The following is a 9,552-nucleotide window of genomic DNA, read 5'->3' as shown; positions in this document are numbered from 1 at the left end:
ATTTGATGTCTTCGCTGCGACATAATGTGACGAGGAAATCACCCAAAAACACATACAATTTGAAAAGAAACGAAGAGTCCAAGTACATTAACGACTACAACCCAGTGATTTTGTCCATGTGGAATGCTAACATGGATATACAGTTTGTGGCTGACAACTGTATGGCTGTGGCTCGGTATGTGACGTCTTACATCACCAAAAAAGAAAAGACAGAACTGAAGGATATGTGGGAGGATATTTCCCATGAAAAGAGCCTCAGTAAGAAGTTGTACAGTTTCAGTCTGAAGATGTTGTCGCATCGAGAAATCGGAGCTTACAAATGTTCTGACCGGTTATCTTCAGCAAGTCTCTATGCCAAATCTAGGAGTATCATTTGGGCGAGTCTTGGTCTTGCTGCAACGCGTAATCGAGTTCTGAAACCTGTACGGGAAATTGAGTATTTGGCGGAGAAGGAGCCAAACAGTACAGATATTTTGAAGACCAACATGTTGGATACATATTACCCAAATAGAAGCAGTCACCTGGAGAATGTTTGTCTGTATGATGTTCTACAAAATTACGTTTTCAAGAGGAACATCAAAGAAGATATTGATAAAGGAGTGTATGCTGTAATTGGAAGTGAGGGATGTCTGGTCAAGCAAAGAAAATGTCAATTGGTAAATCATCGAAAATTGGATTGCGAATCTCCAGAAAGAAAAGAGTTTTTCTATTTAGCTCTTTTGCAACTTTTCAAGCCTTGGCATGCAGAAGAGGAACTGCTTGGAGATTTCCTCTGTTACGAAGACTCTTTCAATGCAGCCAAGGAGTCCATAGAATGTCCTGTTTTTCCAAAATATCTAGAAATGTTGAATGCAGAAATCGAGCAGGAAGCAACAATTGCAGCTGAGATTGCTAGAGACAGTTCTCAGGACAGTCAGAGTTCTGTTTCATTGAGTCAGGATCCACTAGGAGAACCAGTTATCGAAAATGAAGCTGCTACCGCCATGATTGAAGTGGAAAGAGCCATGGCACATGCTCAGGAGGATGCGGTTAACTAAAAAGATTTGGAAAGACAACTCAACGTAGAGCAGAGGAAAATATATGACGAAGTTACCAACCAAATTGAGCATGGATTAAGTCATGAGAAGAAAGAGTGCTCATGTACGTCGTTGAAGCCTGTCCGACTATACGTGAGTGGAGAAGCAGGAACTGGAAAAAGTTTCCTCATTAAAGCAATTTCATGTTATCTGCAGAAAAGGACTGAGTCATCGCTGTCTTGTGTTGTGACTGCTCCAACTGGACTGGCAGCTCATAACATTAAAGGGATTACTTTGCATCGGCTACTGATGCTGCCAGTGGAGCATGATAACAAATTACAATACCACAAGTTATCTGGGGATGCTTGTTGTGAAGTATCTAGAGTGTTGAAGAAGATGAAACTTCTTATCATTGACGAAGTAAGCATGGTTTCCAATGTCATGCTTGCCTTTGTGCATTTGAGAATGCAGGAAGTTCTTAAAACAGAGTATGATGTGTTAGTCGGTGGCAAACACATCATTGTTTTTGGTGATCTTCTGCAGCTGACACCAGTGAAAGGACAACCAGTGTTTAAACTGCTTACACATGAAGATACCAAGAAGTGCCTAGGGAGCATTGGCAACGTTAACATATGGTTAAACTTCAATTATGCTGAGCTGCGTGAAAATATGCGTCAGGCGAAGGACGAAGATTGCAAGAATATTCTACAAGATGTGAGAATCGGGAAAGTGACTGAGCGTGGGAAAGAAGCTTTACATGCACGATTACTGTCAAATTTGTATCCAGAAGAAGACGTTCTGCCCGAGGATATTTTTCAGAAAATTACTGAGAAGAAATCTGGAATATGTTCGATGCCAACTCTTGCAGAATGTTCCATCTTCAACAACAAAATGTTGAATTTAGAAAACCAAGAGATTGTGAAACTGGAAGCTATTGACAGAATAGAGCATATGGGAGCAACAATTATTTTGTCTGAGAATTTGAAATCTAAATTGGATTCATTAGAGAAGACTATATCTAAAACTGCGGGTTTTGAAAAGACTCTGAATGTGTGCTTAAATTGCCGTATCATTTTGAGAAGGAATTTACATGTTGAAAGAGGTCTGGTAAATGGATCAATGGGTAATGTTGTTGATTTTGAGAAATACAGAAGTAGAGATGGAATTGAATTTTTAAAAATTAAATTTGATGGTATTGAGGAAGTACAGCTAATTGGTCGTTGCACAGCTAGGTTTTTGCTTGTAAAAGATCTATATGTTCGCCGTAAGCAGTTTCCTGTTTGCTTGGCATATGCGGTGAAAATTCATAAATCGCAAGGTTTAAGTGTAGACACTGCTTTAGTGAATATTGGCAGTTCTGTGTTCAAAGAGGGTATGGCTTATGTAACATTGTCACGGGTCAGAACTTTATCGGGATTGTACTTGATTGACTGTGATGTCACAAACATTTGTGCGGATCTAGATTGTGTTAAGGAATACAATAGGTAAAGAAGAGAGTATGCGCCACATTTGCTTCAATATCCTTTGTTTGAGAAACTTGTGGTAGGCCGGAAACGAAGATATATCAGTAATAGTAGGGAGGTTGAAGCAAAAAGACCAAAAGTCGATGAACCAAAAATTGTAAGCAGGAATAAAATGAATTCTGTTGAAAATGTTGTTGGTTTTAAATTTGAAAAAATTCTGGTGTCAACTGCTATGCTAATGTATTTGTTAATGTTCTCTTTTCACTAGAGACTTTAAAAGAACAGATTGTGATCAATTCGGAACAAAGTTTATGCTGTTTGTTGAATTCTGTGTTAGAGAAATGTAGCGCTGATAGAACAAGAGTAGAAAGTGTGTCTGAAATTCGTTATCTGTTAGACGAATGTTCAGGTCAAACACAATTCTCTGAAAATATTCAGCAGGATTGTCAGGAGTTTTTAATGTATATGCTTGATGTATTGCAAGATGAAGGTGTAGATGTAGATTATCTGTTTGGCCTTTCTTATCTATGGCAGCATGATTGCGAGAACTGTAGGCTATCAAGTACTACTAGTGTACACTCAGAAAGATTTATATATTTAACTTTGCCTGACAGTAAATCAGTATCCTTCAATAAGCTAGTAAAGGCAGCCGATCAAAACATGGAGTGTTGCCAATGTAAGTCTGCAATGCTGTCCACGTTAATTTTACGAAGTTATGGCCAGTATGTCATTTTAATGTTCCAACAATGTAGGCCTGATGGAACTAAATTGACAACTTTAATTAATAATTTTGTGGCTTCGCAGTTGTCAATATCAGGAAGGACTTTTGTAACTACAGCAATTATATATCATGACGGTCCTTCAACTACTTCAGGACATTACACAGCTTATTTAAAATCTGGAAACGGCTGGTCATTCTGCAATGATTCTGTTTTAACTTTCAAAAAAAGATTGCCTTTCCACCTTCAAAATTCTTACCTGGTGTTCTTACAACCAAAATTTTAGGAAAGGAATCTTGGGATTTGTTCAGAGGAATTTCAAGAGGTTCTAATGGCTCCTACTCTATATGGCCTTGTGGATAATTGTAGTACAGAGCGAAAACTGTTTGTGTTTATAAGCTAATTCAAGCAGCAGATCAAAATAAGGAGTAGAAGAAATGTAAGTCTGCAATGCTGTTCATATTATTTATGGAAACTTATGGGTGAAATGTCATTTTACAATTTCAACTACATAAACTGGATGAAAAAAAGTTGTTAAGTCTAATTAAAAATGTTTTGGCTACACAGTCATCGATTTCAGGAAGAACATTTGCAACTGCAGCTAATATATATTATGATGGTCCTTTGACAACATCAGGATATTACACAGCTTATTTGAAATATAAAAAAGGCTAGTCTTTCGGCAATGGTTACCATTTTAGTATGAAGCAATGTTGCCTTTTGACTTGTTTTCTGAAGTGAGAATTTAGGGTAGGTAACTGGACTATAATGATTCGAGGTGTTGCTGTAATTTAGTGTGCTGTTTTAAATTGCTTTGTATGTCTCATTTTTCTTAAATCGATGGAGTTTATCTTTCAGAAAGTGGCGGGCAGAAAATAGTAACAGCACAACAGAGTATAAGCTGTTCATAGGACATCCTTTGACGTCATAGAAAGTAAGTTACTTTTGAGGAGTTCTGATTTCTGATTAGTTATATTATTTGGGTTTTTTAAACACAATCATTTTGATTGTGTTTTTTTTTCCCCGCTGTTATATGATGAATACCTTCAACTCACTGTTTTCAGTGAAATTTGATATATTCTGACAACAGCAAAAATAAACCATTTAATATGTATCATTAATTTTCTACTTTGAATTGTGATTTATAATATGTATTCATCTTGTCTCATGCTTACTCTTTTTTAACTACCTTCTATTAATTTAAAATTTTTGTTCTTTCTTACACAGATTAAAAGTATAAAAATGACAATTGACTACGTTAATGACAATTATAAGGTAAGTGTTTAGTACTCTTTACGTTACATCTCTATCACATTTAACTTTTATTAGTTCCACTGCTTCATTTCTTTAACCCTTAGTTTCCTGCCTTTGCTACTTCCCTCATTTCTTTTTCTATTACTTATGTATACTACTCTTTTCACTCCTTTTCTCAGTCCCTCTTTCAACAGTAACTGTGTGTTACTCCCTCTATTTGTCTTTCTTTTAACATTACTCTCTGTTTACTTACTTGTCTTTTTAAAAAAAAAAAAATATTTTTAGTTCGCTTCCGGTTCGCGTACCGGCGCGCGAACCGGGAAGCGAATCAAAAGAAATAGAGGTTGCTAGAGTGCTAAACATTCTAGCAATTTTTCATAAAGGGAAGGTAGTTCTGAAAATAACTTTTTTTTATTATTTTTGTTGTTTTATATTTTTTTGTGTTTTTTTGGAGTGGGGGGAAACAAAAATGATTCATTACAAAGGGCTCAACAGGAGCAACAACAAAAAAAGAAAATTTAGTTTCTGGGACGTTTTGTACATAGATGATGTTCATAAGCTCTATTGATTAGAGTTACACTCCTCTCTCCACATGAAATTAATTTGCCGCAAGTTAAACATGTCATTTTCATTTGTCCAAAGTTCTTCTGAAGATTTGGGACCGTTTCCCTTGCCTCTGATTCCGTCACTGCCACTTCATTGGTGGATGTACTGGCAGGTCGGGGGTTATCCACCAAATCTTGTATTTGGGCAGCACTGTAATTAATCGGGTGCCACCTCTCCATATGGCGATGCATGGTATAATTACCATAACTATATTTTTTTTCGGTTCCTCTGTAGAGTACATCGTGGCAGATGAGGCAGGTAACGTACCTGGCATTTACTTTTTTTTCATGTGGAGGAAATGAAAAAAATTTCTAAATAAATTTTTCTTTTATATGGGACCTCCTTGGCTGTTCTTTTAAAAACACCCTTGTCCCTTGCTCCTGTTCCTCGTCTTCCTCTTCTTCCTCCTCTTGTTGGAGGATGACCTGTGGAGTTGGTCCTCTCTTCCTTGGAGGTGGTGGTGGTGGTGGGGGTCCACCAGCTGCAGCTACTACAGATGCCATGACTGAACAAGCAGAAACAGGTCTTTCTCTCACAAAAATGAAAGTCAGAGTGAGGAAAAAAGGTGGGACTTTCATCATTTGGGAAAAAAAATGTTCTAAACCAATGAAAAGTGTTAATTTTACGTCATATGATCAAGCGTTCCATCATTAGGAAACTAAAAGTAAAATGAACCAATAAAAAGTTTTATAAACTAGTCACATGACCTGTTATGCTTACGTTACGCGCTCCGCGCCGCGCCTCGGATCGTTTCCGGGGCTCTGCGTTTCGCGCCTTGGTTCGCGTTCCAGAGCGCTTCTGGGTGCGCTAACACGGCGCGTCATAAGGCGCATTACGCAGTAACGCGATACGTTGCGATTACGCGACGCGTCACGATGTGGCTTTCTAACGCAGTACTTGCACTAACGGAACGTTTACCGGTTCGCGTACCGGCAGCGAAACAATAAAAAATAATTTAAATTATAATATAAATTAAATTAAAAAAATATAATACAAAAATATAAATAAAATATTTTTGAATTAGAATAAGAATACATTTTACAGCTTTTGATATTTGCTATTAAAAAACCATTGAAATTCACTGAAAAAACCATAGGTTATAGACCATATATAGTTAGGGATTAGCATTTACAAAACCTTGAAAATTCACTGAAAAAACCATAGGTTATAGACCATATATAGTTAGGGATTAGCATTTACAAAACCTTATTTTACTCGCACAAAACCATTGAAATTCGCATATATAGTTAGTTACACTAACTATATATCGCGCACCCGCAATCCACTACTGATCATGTCACATATTACATCATTCAGGACATGGTCAGTGACATCACTGATGACATCACTGATGACATCTCAAATGACATCACTGATGACATCACTGATGACATCTCAAATGACATCTCAAATGACATCACTGATGACATCACTGATGACATCTCAAATGACATCACTGATGACATCACTGATGACATCTCATTTGATATTACTGATCACATCACTGATGATATCATTCATGTGATAATACGATGAACCTCTTCCGACTCTAATATAACCTTACGTACAATCAGTGTAAACAGACACTCATAGACAGACTGTCACTCATCCATGGAGTTACTCACACACCTAGTCAGTCATGCAAAGAATCAATCACACCTCCATTTCCTCAACTATACAGTTATACACACCTTACTTATTCAAACATATACTAACACATATTTACTCTCTTATACAATCCCTGATACAAGTTCACAATGATCAATACAGCCACTCACACATTCACTGGCTCTTATGCACAGTTATTTATATATGTCAACTTTCACATGTACTGTGTTTTAAATATGTACTTACTTTGACATGTAGCACTGAGATATCCATTCACTCACCAATACACTCATGCATACAGTCAACCGCCCATGCAGCTGTTTCCACATGCACTTTTGAACCCATACATCTAGTGAATCAACTGCTCACACATCTATGCACAGAGTCATACACCTCCCAGCCACCCACACACACACTCAGTATCCCATACAAATACTTGGGCAACCAATCAATAACCCATATAGTTACTCATATAGCTACTGATAAACACATGCAGCAGTTTACAAAACAACAGACATAATGATGCACACATTAAGACAGTTTAGTCACTAACCCATGCACTCAGTGAGAAACATTTAATCACTCACTCATACAGTCAGTCATGCACCTACTAAATCCTTCATCCAGACACTTATACATCCACTCATTCTTCAGTATGTAAGACATATTTTAACTTTACAGACACATACAGTCACTTGATGTTTTTATCAGTGATGTCATCAGTGATGTCATTTGAGATGTCATCAGTGATGTCATCAGTGATGTCACTGACCATGTCATGAATGATGTAATATGTGACATGATCAGCAGTGGATTGCGGGTGCGCGATATATAGTTAGTGCAACTAACTATATATGCGAATTTCAATGGTTTTGTGCGAGTAAAATAAGGTTTTGTAAATGCTAATCCCTAACTATATATGGTCTATAACCTATGGTTTTTTCAGTGAATATATATATATATATATATATATATATATATATATATATATATATATATATATATATATGTGTGTATATATATATATATATATATATATATATATATATATATATATATATATATATATATTCCCTGAAAAAACCATATATATATATATATATATATATATATATATATATATATATATATATATATATATATATATATATATATATATATATATATATATTCACTGAAAAAACCATAGGTTTCACACCAGTTATAGTTAGGAATTAGCATTAAAAAAAACTAATAAATTCACTGAAAAAAACATAGGTTTCACACCAGTTATAGTTAGCTGGAATTGATTGGTTAACTGCCTTATTAAGTGTATCTTAGTGAATACATATATTAGTGAATAATGTTTAAATATTTAAATATATGTATCAGTGTTTCACTCTGTGTATAAGTGGCTGCATGGTTTGGTGAGTAGCTACATGTGTGTATATGGGTTATTAGATGTTTTTTTAGTATCAGTATGAGTGTCTGTATGGTTTGGTGGGGATGTTACTTTGCAGATAGATGCATCAACGACTGACTCACTGTTTGTATGTTTTTTTAAGACAGCATATGTGCAGGACTGTATGGGTGGATGAGTGTGTATATGTGTGTGTTAGTGAGTGAATACCTGCCTCACTAGTGTCTTTATCAGTAACGACATATGTTTTAATGTAGTATATGTGAGTATTGATATATATAAGTCAGTATATGTGAGAGTGAGAGATTGAAAGAGTTTCTGTTTAAATAAGTATGTGTTTCTATAAGTGATTGTTTAAGAGAGTAAGTATGTGTAAGTTTCCTTAGAAGTAAGGTGGTAGTGTGTGTATATCTGTATATGTAAATAAATGGATGTTTATTAGTTTATTTGCATGTGTGAGTATGTGTGTGAGTAACCTTTTGATGACTGTCGGTGTGTAACAGGATGTATAGGTGTATCACTACATAAGATGAGTGAGTATATGTATGAGTGACTATATAGAACTGTTGGTGAATGAGTGGATGTGTATATAGATGGTGGAATTACTGAATTGGTTGTTGTAACTGGTATGGGTATATCCACTTTTTTGAAAATGTTAGTTTCTATGTTTGAATATGTGTTTCAAGGGTTACTTTACAGTGAAAGGAGGTCTGTCACTTTGTCACAAGGATAGTGTCATCAGTGATGTCATGAGTGATGTCACTGACCATGTCATGAGTGATGTAATATGTGATGTCATCAGCAGTGCATTACACGCGCAAGTTATAGTGAGTCCAACTAACTATAACGTGGAATTTCATTGGTTTTATGTCAGTAAAATTTCCAGCTAACTATAACTGGTGTGAAACCTATGTTTTTTTCAGTGAATTTATTAGGTTTTTTTAATGCTAATTCCTAACTATAACTGGTGTGAAACCTATGGTTTTTTCAGTGAATTTCATAGGTTTTTTAAATGCTCATTCCTAACTATAAGTCTCAGTTTATAAGTAAGACTGTTAGCGCTCTAGTTGTTCTTTAGAACACTCTGGGACATTCTGTCATTGGGCTATAGTTGGGCTACATCTGGCTGATATTTGGGCTACATTTGTTTTTTTTTTGTCTCTGGTGGCCATCTTTGGGCTACATTGGGCTACATTTGGGCTCTAACATATATATAGCCCAATGTAGCCCAATATATATTTTTTCAAAGTTAATTTTCGTAAAAACCACTGGAGCATATATCTTTAGACATAGCAAAGGCACATCGGGCTACCAGTTTCTACAATTTAGCCCATTTTTTTGTTTGTATATATATATATATTTTTTTTGTCAGAGCGCTCCCGGTGCACGCCCCGGTGAGCGCCCCGGAAAGCGTAGTATTATGAAGCGCCACAGGGCGCGTACCGGGGAGCGTCCCGTTAGCGCACATATCGCGAACGAAAACGTGA

Source organism: Lissotriton vulgaris, chromosome 3_1, assembly GCF_964263255.1.
Source record: "Lissotriton vulgaris chromosome 3_1, aLisVul1.2, whole genome shotgun sequence".
Classification (NCBI taxonomy): Eukaryota; Metazoa; Chordata; class Amphibia; order Caudata; family Salamandridae; genus Lissotriton; species Lissotriton vulgaris.
Note: the sequence above shows the minus strand (reverse complement) of the source record.